General features: G+C 42.7%; 1 long non-coding RNA gene across 1 annotated transcript; it reads right to left on the reverse strand.

Annotated features, from left to right (window-relative positions):
* Positions 1–2,509: 2,509 nt before the first annotated feature.
* Positions 2,510–4,494, reverse strand: LOC139833478 (uncharacterized). The gene is made up of 3 exons (XR_011749299.1): positions 4,417–4,494; positions 3,457–3,532; positions 2,510–3,289 (listed from the first exon to the last, which is right to left on the reverse strand). It is a non-coding gene; the product is annotated as an uncharacterized lncRNA (long non-coding RNA).
* Positions 4,495–11,022: the final 6,528 nt, after the last annotated feature.

Here is an 11,022-nt window from a genome sequence, read left to right on the forward strand (position 1 = left end):
TACCTGCGAACGTTGTTCCCATGGCTCCAACTCCCGCCATGGCCATGTTATAAAGCGCTTCTCTTGGATCTCCGGGAGGTGGCCTGGACGCCAGAATGAAAGCTTGTGTCGCCATATATCCAGCTTCTGGTGTTTTTGGAATAATATTCCCCCTTGTATCTATCGACATAAAGGACATGTCGAGGTTTTGAACTAGGTTCTCCCTCTCAGCCTCAGGTATATGTTGCAGTTGAGACCTTCCCCTATTCCGAGCTGCTCTGTGACTGTCTCCTCCCGAAGTACCTGATTGTCGACTCAACTCCGCTCTTCGCCTGCTTGACGCAGAAGCCGCGGCTTGCCTCCTATCCAGCTCAACTTTCTGTTTTTTGAGCTCTCACCTAGCACGGGCGAGTCTATATTGATATGCTTGCAATTCTTCCGCTATCGCAGTTACAGTCATTGGTTTTGTGCCATCAATAGCTCTTGCAACTCTATCCCAAACTGCCTGCAGAAATTATACCATCTGTCGTGTTCCAGGTCCGACATATTTGGTTCCCAAACCTCGCGTAAGATCAGCGGGATCGATGTACGGATTTCCTGCGTTATCGAAGTCCTCTGATGTCTCCTCCTGTGGTCGGCTTGTATCTCCAATTGCATAGATTTGATGATATTTTGAACTTTGACCTTTGTCGGGATTGGTGACACCGTCGTATAGATCGGCGAAGACCTCTCCAACGGAAGTGGATTTGTCGATGAAGCTGAAGCTATCGACGATGTCTGAGTTGCTGCTTATATTGGAGTCCGCAGACGACTCGAAGGACATGTTGCCGAAGATCTTGGCGACCTTTTCGCTTGCCGTAGTTCTGATGAAGCGTGGCGGCGAAATCTCCTCATCGCCTGTCTCGAACGATGTCGATGAATCCGAAAAATCGGAACCGACCGTCGACGGTTCCGATGGAATCAGAACCTCGAGACGATACGATCCTTCTTTCTCGACGCGGAAGTGGAACCTTCCGAACATCATATCCATAGGCTCCTTTAAATACGCATATGCATCCAAACGGGAGGGCGGGTGAGGAACAAAATTGACTAGATCAGTTTCGATTTGTTTACCTCTATCCATCGCGTTGCTTGCTACCGACGAAGTCGACGATCTTGAATGTGCCATCGAGATCAGCTCCTTGTCGCCTCTAATTCCCACAGACGGCGCCAATTGACAAGGGATTAACTTTTCAATGACTACGGATTGTAGACTAGGGTTTAGTTGGAAGTAGAGTGTGGGGACCCCGGACTAGCTGTCCGAAATACCCTGTTATGTATACAGTTCACGTTCCCATGATCAGTGTGCTGTGAACACATAACCGAACTGATATCAAATTACATCATCCTTTACAAAACGGAATAAGAAAATTACAATAAAGTCACATGACCCATCTTTACAAGATAGCCTCGAAGGGCCTAATCTAATCATCAGAGTAGCAGAATCACTTCAGCAGCGTAGAGCCCAAGTCATCTGCCTTAACCCTACAGGCAACTGACTGGGAAGACGTTCCTAGCTTGCATAGACGCCGTTAACTCCTTCTTCATCTGTCGAAGTCCTCCAGGTCTGGCCAAGTAAATAGCCAGGGATAAAGCCGTGAGTACATTTGAATTGTACTTGCAAACCATCAAGAAGGTGATAACAATTCTAACTAAAGGAGACAAGAGAGGAAGAATAGTTTCTCTGGTGGATATAGCATGTGAAAGAGAATCAGTTTCTCTTGTGGATATAGCATCCCACATCACAGTTGAAGGGGACACTAAGAAAGTCCTATGACATCTCTATATCTTTGTTAAAGCAGAGTTCATCTACATGAAACACTAGGAAGGGTCACCCTCTTTTGTTTCATTTTCCTCGACCATCTCCACATGGTCGGCACACCATCTTCCCCGTACCCTTCCGGTACTTCCAACACACATTTCCTTTGGAAATCATTTTCAAAACCAAAACTCGACACAGCTCTGTAACGGCCATCCCAACCGTCCATGACCGCGGACGCGGCTATTCGAATAGTTTTGACTCTGCAGAGTTTGCACACTTTCACCACAACTATCCGGATACCTATCGTGTGGGCATCATCCCCGCATAACGACATATGCAACGACGGATACCCGGACATAACCTTTCGCCCATTCGACTTAACACGAGGTCCTACCCTATGGAGTATGTACCTCCCCGGCACCGTGGCAGCTCACCTCCTCTAGAGCGTGGCTCCACCGCCAAGCCAGGAGACCCATAGTGTCTTCCGGACGGGTCAGCCCCGAAGGCCTCCCGTTATACTATTGTCCCAACCATGACAACCCGGACTCGGGGGTAACCGTACCCTTGTATAGTTGTGCGGTGCCTCATGCTAAGAAGAACAAACGTCAAGTTAAGCCCCGCGCCCACGTTGGAGTAGCTATGGTTGCGCTGTTTAGTTGTTCCGGGCGAATACAAAGAACCATGTGTCGTTTTTTCTCAAAAACCCAAGTCACACACACCTTCCTCTTTCCAACCATCTTTGTCAAGATCCTTTCCTTTCATAAACCATACGCTTGGGTAAGATTGCCTCACCCAAGGTTTTCATAAACATTTACAACAAGGTAAACCTTGAGGGGTTCCCAACCTAAAGTTTCATGAGCTGAACTACTATTGCACTACGGCCGAGATGAGAGTCATCACGCCATAGAGGGGTATAAAGGTGTAGTGGAGTGAATCATACTTGCTTATGGTAAGCATGTATTAAGACAACACAAGGAGGAATATACTCTCAGATTTGTGGTGGTAACTATACAACTTAGATAGTGGAGTATTACTATCCAACATACTCTCCAATAGGGTACACGGCATACTCCTCTCAATTTGAGAATACACCAAGATCATGACATAGATACTTCTATACTACAAAGGGGGTGGGTGTGATGTAAGTTATTTTCTTGAGATTATGCATGCTCAAGTTGGGCATACATGATAACCAATGGGAGTAGCACGGCCATGATGCCATGTATCCCATAATCACAAGACAAAGGTGGAGTATCACCACTTGGGAGTACCCCACTTGGAAACACACATAGATGACATAAATAGAGAGAATAACATACATAGAATTCAAGGTGCTTTGGACATCAACAAATGACATCCAACTAGACACCAAATCAGAGATCAAAAGATGGCTTGCCTTGGCTTATTTGTCCCTGGACTTCTTCAACTCCATCAATATAAGAATCCCAACAACATAAATAAAATCCTCGTCCGATTCCACTTCTTCTTCTTCTCCGGAATCGTGCGTATCTATCGCCGGAAAATATAAAAGGAACACAATCAAACACATTGTACCATCAAAGCAAACATGAAACAATCAACAACTAACCATGCAGCCAAGGTATAACATACTAAGGACTTATAGATACAACAAAACAACTTTAAGAGTTTTAATTTAGAAAACACCATTTATTTACCTAGTAAAGGTATGAGAGTATCACAACTTAGCAATTGCCTCTCTCGGTTATCACCATGGTATAAACCAAACATCCCCTGGTAGATAACATCATAAAGAGGACAAGAGCATTAGTTTGACATCAAATACATTCACAAAACATTTTCAAACATTTTTGGAAAAGTAGAAAACAGTTTTCCTAACTTAGTTGGCTCACACAACACAACATCCAAAATAGGAAGCAAACCATATTTCACATCATTTGAAAACTTAAGCAAAACAATAGGGCTAATGTTAAGTTGCAGAGGTTTTGTTTTGCAAGCATAAAACAAAGGTTGTCCATTTCTAATAAAAAGAGTTGGTCAAGGGTTTTAAATAAACCGAAAAGTTTTGCTTCAACAATGCATGTCACACATAAACATTACTAACAGCAACAAATATGTATGAACAGAGAATAAAAATATTTTTCCTAGATGGCCAGTATTAATACAAGACTAACCCAATTGGAATCACCCAAAAAGGTTAATCCTACTATTTTAGGAATTTCTTTGAATCTGACTGTACAGAAAAGAAGATCTGTAAGCCATAAATCGTAGAAAAATCCTAAAAATATGAGGCCACTTGCATTTGAAAGGTAATTAAACAGAGATGCATACACAATTGGATTTGGGTTCAAATAGTTTCTGAAATTCCCAAAAATGGATTTACAAGTTTACTGCATGTCTGTACCATTTGCTTTCTCTCTGGATTTACACAACAGATAAATGTTTGAAACTTGTTTGAGATGATTAAGAAAACATTCAGCAGTCCTACAAAATTGGAATCACTCAATTAGGTACAAAAATGGATTTTTGGTGATTTAAAAGCTAACAACCATGTCTGCAGAACACACAGAACAAGTTTAATTCACCAAAAATCATACACAAATCACAAAAATATGAGGTCTGCTGCAGCTGAAAGGTATTGAATAGGTGGTTTTTACCCAGTTGGTTTCATTCAAAAATTCTTTGCCAAGCTCCAGGTTTCATTCGACAAAGTCAGATCTGACCAGATTTTGATCTGTAAACCATTTCAGTTTCAGGAGGTCAATCGAAGTGAAACCAACACCAAAATGAAGGTACTGAAGAGGGCTTTCACCCACAGTTGAGTTTGCTCAAAAAGGTTTCGTAAAACGGGAGAAATCTAACAAACAGTGATTCTGCATGTTTGCAGAACTTTATTTACCATGCAAAATCCGTAACGAATTTGAGGATGAGACCAACGCCAAGTTATAGATCTTTTCAATACCTATCTGCGGAACTTTGAATCACTCGATTTGGATCTGCACATAAGATTTGGAGGATTTTACAAGTTCGTACCAGAATCTGAAACAGCAAGATACATAAATTACTGCAAGGTTTTGGACGAACTTTGCTCAAGAACTTCAGATCTGAGGATAGCTCAACCTTCTCCATGCTTGGACCAACATGCACCTGCATCAAGATCCAATCTAGTGAGAGGAGAAAGGAGAAATAGACCTGGATTCATCTAGGGTTAGGGGAGAAGAGAGGGAGAGGAAAGCTCTCATGGTGAGGGGAAGCTTGAGGAAGGAGGGAGTTGCATCTTGGAGAGGTTTCCATGGCCATGGCCGGCCATGGTTGCTAGGAGGAGCAGCATTTCGTGGTGGAGGAGAGGAGGAGAGTGTGAGGGAGTGGAGAGTGAAGAAAATGAGCAAAAGGGGGAGGTGGTGGCCGGCCAAGGGGGTATTTATAGAGGGAGAGGGGTGGCTGCCTCCTTTTTCATTGGTCAAGGAAGGTGGCTGCCCATTTATTGATTGGAGTAGTTGGGAGACAATGCTTGCAAGAGAAGAAAGTGAGGAGAAACATGGCTGGCCGAAATTGTCATGGCCGGCTCCATTCTTGCCAAGCACAAGTGAGCAATGTGAGAGAAAGGCACAACATCAATGTGTATAGACAAGGTATGATGTTGAGAAGATAATATCAATGAGTGACTTTGATAATGATAAAAATAGGAGTAGATACATATAGATAAAAATGAGTATGAAGGTGACATGTGCCATGTGCCATGAGAATAATCTCCACCACTTTGGTTGAGACCAACTTAGGATGAAGATAGTTCCCAAGGTATAGTTGATGATTAGAGGTTTACATTAGAATTCAAAATTGAAAGAATTGGGATTCACCACATGGAACAATGCATGAGCATGCCAAGGTAGATGGGTGGTGATGGTGGTTGAGACAATGGTAGAGCAAGATTAAGAGAGATGGTGAGTGAAATAACCATATACCCACAATGAAGAATATGGGGACTTAAATCATGAATTCATGAGGTCAAGGTAATGATGGAAAAGAATATAAATTTCTCTACAAATGAGAGGTCAATAGGGAGTGGTTTGAAAGTATCAAATGATCGTCCATTTGATAAAAAAAAATGGAGGATGGGGGAATACAATGTGGTAGATCAGAGATGTGCAAGAGTTGCCATTTGAAACAGAGTTTAATTGAAAGGTATGGGACACACCTCAATTGTCTAGAGACAATTGGGAATGAACTCAAGTGAAATGGAATTTTGATGATGTTGAGACAAAACTAGGTGGAGCATAGGAGTTCAAAATATTCTACTTACTCTCTCAAGTAAAGTACAGTTTTTCTTAAATGTAAAATAAGCAAGAGGAAAACAAGAAATGGTATAAGTACCATAAACAAGACTTTTGTTAAAAAGAGCACAAAATAGAAAGTAATGTTTCTGAAATCAGTACTTGTTAGAAAATGGGATGAAAAACAAAACCCATTTCAGTTCTTTGTTTTCTTTGAAGAATTATCTTGAAAAGAGTTAATAAAACTAGAAGTAGTTTTGTGATCGAAACTAGAGAAGGAAAACAATAGGGTTTTTGAGAAAGAAAACTTATCTTAGGGAGAAGTGTTCTCAAGGGTAGATGGTGGCTACAAAATGTACCCATCATTTCCACTCTTGATTTTGTGAAGATTAAACTTGAATAAAAACAAGAGGTAAAAGTGAAGCAGGTGATCTAGAGTTGAAACATTGGATATGGTAAGAGATCAAGTTGAGTATAGGAGTTGCAAGGATAGACTGAGACATGCAAGGTGTGGAGGTTGAAGAGGGTGTTGCATAGATGAGATCCATGCATTGAAGTCAACAATAACAGTGGTGGGTGCTTAGAGATCAATTGCCAAAGTCTGGACATTTTAAGCCTGTCAACACAGATGGTCGACATGGCCTCAAAACCATCAAGAATGAGTGGGTATAAGAGAGGGATGTAGCTAGGGGTAGATGATCCCAAGTTTTGAATTAAGGATGATTGAGCTATCTTGTACCACCAAGAGAAAAATCAAGATGGCGCACTCATGTTGCCATGAGGAGAAGAGTTTGATGTAAAAAAAAGGAAAACAACTTTTCCTAGGACACACATGTGTTTTATTAGGTGAGTTGTTTGTTTTACCACTAGAGGTGTTGTTCTTTGAGGTAGCTCAAGACAAAACTCAACAAGCAAAACAAGACAATACATCTACCAACAGATCAAAGCAATTCATCTCAACAAACAGATCAAGGTAATTCATCTAATTAGCTTAAAGAAAAAGTTTTTGTCCCCCCTAATTTTTGCAATAAGGACAATTAGTCAAGGTTGCAAAAGTTGGGGTGTTACAGATCTTCCACCCTTAAAATAATCTCGTCCCGAGATTAGTGAGCGCAGAACTAGTGGGGTTGTAAGGCTTAACGAAAGTTAGACTCCACCCTTCTGTCAGCGTGCCGTTGTTGAGAGGGTCGCAACTTCAGCTTCTCAGAGACATGATGGATTCTTGCCGATAGCGAGCTTCACGGAGAGGTAGACTACTCCAGGCCGGTGTTGGATCTGTAGCTTCTTCATGATCCTAGCGGTGGTTCAAGACTGTGGGAGAGTTAGTGCATCTAACGGTGTTTGAAAACTTTTTAGAGTTAGCTTAAATTTAGTGGAAGACGAAGTCTTCCACCCTTAAAATTGTTCATCGGGGAGGGGCGTTAAAAACCGTAAGCTTCGGCCACGGGTCTTGTCGGCACTTTCGAAGAAGTCATTGATCTCGCGTCTTGAGTTGAACATCCCCTGAGGGCGTTGTGTAGTCCACGGCTTCAAGAGGGGTTAGTGCAATCCCATGTTTTCCAATGGTGTTTTTAGAAAGGTTTAAAATGTTAGGGTTAGCTCCAACATTTAGTGGAAGACGAAGTCTTCCACCCTTAAATTTTTTCATCGGGCTTTCGGAAAAACTCAGAGCATCTGCTTTGCGGTCCTGTCGGGGGCTTCTGAAGAAGTCGTCGATCTTCCTTGTTCAGTTGAAGAATCTTCGGGGGCGACGTGCAGACCACATCTTCAAGAGGCTCTCACGGTGTTAACTAAACCATAGGGGACGCGCACTGAGTTAGTAAGTTGATGAAACGCCTGGCTGGTACCCATATGAAGCAGCAACAGGGGGCGTTGAAGACAATCCTCAGCTTGTGGGTCGGTGCTGACTTATACCTGTTGGTGAGCGGGTAAGTTGCACCTAATCTTGAGTTCTTGAGGTATCTTCAGGAGTCTTCACTTGATGAGGACCAGATGAACCATGTGATGTAGCTTGGTTTTGACGCTATTGTTCGCTCAGCTTGCTATACGGCGTGTTAGAGGGTATTTTTCAAAAAGATACCCCCGAGGTTAGTGTGGTTATGCTCTAAGGTTAGCCCAAATTAGTGGGTCTTCTCGCAGAGGTGCAGTCACTCTTGAAGGTAGGGCTTCTTCTTTCCTGGCATAGTGGAGATGCTCCAGCTGATCTTGAAAGTAGTCGGCGTAGATAGGGGTCTGATTTAGTTTCCCTGACGGTTGAAAAACAACTGCTAACGGGTTTAGAGCTAGAGTCTTTCGTTAATCTACCCAACTAACTAGCAGTTAGCAATACAATGGCGAGACAAACTTTAATCCTATCATTGCCGGTGACACCCATACAACCATAACCAGAAACAAAATACCACTAACAGAGGCTACTGGTATTTTTCCTAGATGCACAGTAACAAAACAAGATCAACACAATTGGAATCATTCAAAAATATTTATTTTTCAATTTTTGAGACTCAAAATACTAACCAGAAACAGTGATCAAGTTTTATTTATTAAAAATCTCACAAAAATCCTAAAAATACAAGGTCAGTGGCATCTGAAAGATAATTTCATACTGGTTCTAGTGCAATTGGAATCACATCAATCAGAGCTACCAAACTATTTTTATTAGCAAAACAGTACACTGGCAGATTTCCATTTTTAATTTCTGTTTTAAAAATTTTAGACAATTAAAAAGGGTGGGAACGTCTAAATAGCAAGGCATACATGCACACAGAAAACAAATACAAACACTCAAGGAAGCACACTAGGGAGCTACAAGCAATCACCAAACCAGACATGGTACTCTAAGTACTCAGAAATTCCTAATGCGCGGGGGTAGCTCAATCAAAGCGATTGAGTTTGTCCTATCCATCCTATAGGTTTGGGGGCTGGTCACATATGTTGCCGTCTTTATTTTTCTCTTATGGACTCCAACATGGATTTTCGGGGCAGTTGGTTGCGAAGCAGGCCTGGTGTTCGGTCTTCTATGTTGAGGCGGAGGAGAAAACTGCGTAGTCTTCTTGCTCAACATCCCGGGGATGTGAGGTCTTCGAAGAGGTAGTTTTTGAGGTGCTCCCGAAGTCGAGATCTTGTCGTGGCTGGCCTAAAAATTACTAGTCAAGAAACTGAGGACTTGATCCCTGACGACTGCAAAAAGTGCGAGTCCATGGAGGAAGAAGGTCAGCTCCTTAACGGGCTTTGGTGACAACCAAAGGCATGATCTTATTATCCCTTTATGTGCAGGACTAAGTCGGCGTCCGATCTTCAATAGTTGTCGTTGGAGATATGTGAGACTTCATAAAAGGTTGATCCATCTTCGACTTCGAGTCTTCGGTCTGAGTTGGGGACATCGTCCAACATGTAGGTTTGAAGTGGATGAGACAGTAGAGCAAGAAATTTCAAACCTTTTTATAAAGCGGAGAGATAAGAATTTAGAAGCTTTGAATAAATAAGAGGAGTAGAAGCTATACTTCCGACTAAAGAAACAATTTGTTTCATAAATAGTTTTTCCCAAGTAATTGTTTTCCTAACTAACGTCCATGCTAACTAAGGTCTCCTACAGTCAGGATAGCTCTGATACCAGCTCTGTGGGGACCCCGGACTAGCTGTCCGAAATACCCTGTTATGTATACAGTTCACGTTCCCATGATCAGTGTGCCGTGAACACATAACCGAACTGATATCAAATTACATCATCCTTTACAAAACGGAATAAGAAAATTACAATAAAGTCACATGACCCATCTTTACAAGATAGCCTCGAAGGGCCTAATCTAATCATCAAAGTAGCAGAATCACTTCAGCAGCGTAGAGCCCAAGTCATCTGCCTTAACCCTACAGGCAACTGACTGGGAAGACGTTCCTAGCTCGCATAGACGCCGTCAACTCCTTCTTCATCTGTCGAAGTCCTCCAGGTCTGGCCAAGTAAATAGCCAGGGATAAAGCCGTGAGTACATTTGAATTGTACTCGCAAACCATCAAGAAGGTGATAACAATTCTAACTAAAGGAGACAAGAGAGGAAGAATAGTTTCTCTGGTGGATATAGCATGTGAAAGAGAATCAGTTTCTCTTGTGGATATAGCATCCCACATCACAGTTGAAGGGGACACTAAGAAAGTCCTATGACATCTCTATATCTTTATTAAAGCAGAGTTCCTCTACATGAAACACTAGGAAGGGTCACCCTCTTTTGTTTCATTTTCCTCGACCATCTCCACATGGTCGGCACACCATCTTCCCCGTACCCTTCCGGTACTTCCAACACACATTTCCTTTGGAAATCATTTTCAAAACCAAAACTCGACACAGCTCTGTAACGGCCATCCCAACCGTCCATGACCGCGGACGCGGCTATTCGAATAGTTTTGACTCTGCAGAGTTTGCACACTTTCACCACAACTATCCGGATACCTATCGTGTGGGCATCATCCCCGCATAACGACATATGCAACGACGGATACCCGGACATAACCTTTCGCCCATTCGACTTAACACGAGGTCCTACCCTATGGAGTATGTACCTCCCCGGCACCGTGGCAGCTCACCTCCTCTAGAGCGTGGCTCCACCGCCAAGCCAGGAGACCCATAGTGTCTTCCGGACGGGTCAGCCCCGAAGGCCTCCCGTTATACTATTGTCCCAACCATGACAACCCGGACTCGGGGGTAACCGTACCCTTGTATAGTTGTGCGGTGCCTCATGCTAAGAAGAACAAACGTCAAGTTAAGCCCCGTGCCCACGTTGGAGTAGCTATGGTTGCGCTGTTTCGTTGTTCCGGGCGAATACAAAGAACCATGTGTCGTTTTTCTCAAAAACCCAAGTCACACACACCTTCCTCTTTCCAACCATCTTTGTCAAGATCCTTTCCTTTCATAAACCATACGCTTGGGTAAGATTGCCTCACCCAAGGTTTTCATAAACATTTACAATAAGGTAAACCTTGAGGGGTTCCCAACCTAAAGTT

The sequence above is a fragment of the Lolium perenne genome, chromosome 7, assembly GCF_019359855.2.
Source record: "Lolium perenne isolate Kyuss_39 chromosome 7, Kyuss_2.0, whole genome shotgun sequence".
Taxonomy (NCBI): Eukaryota; Viridiplantae; Streptophyta; class Magnoliopsida; order Poales; family Poaceae; genus Lolium; species Lolium perenne.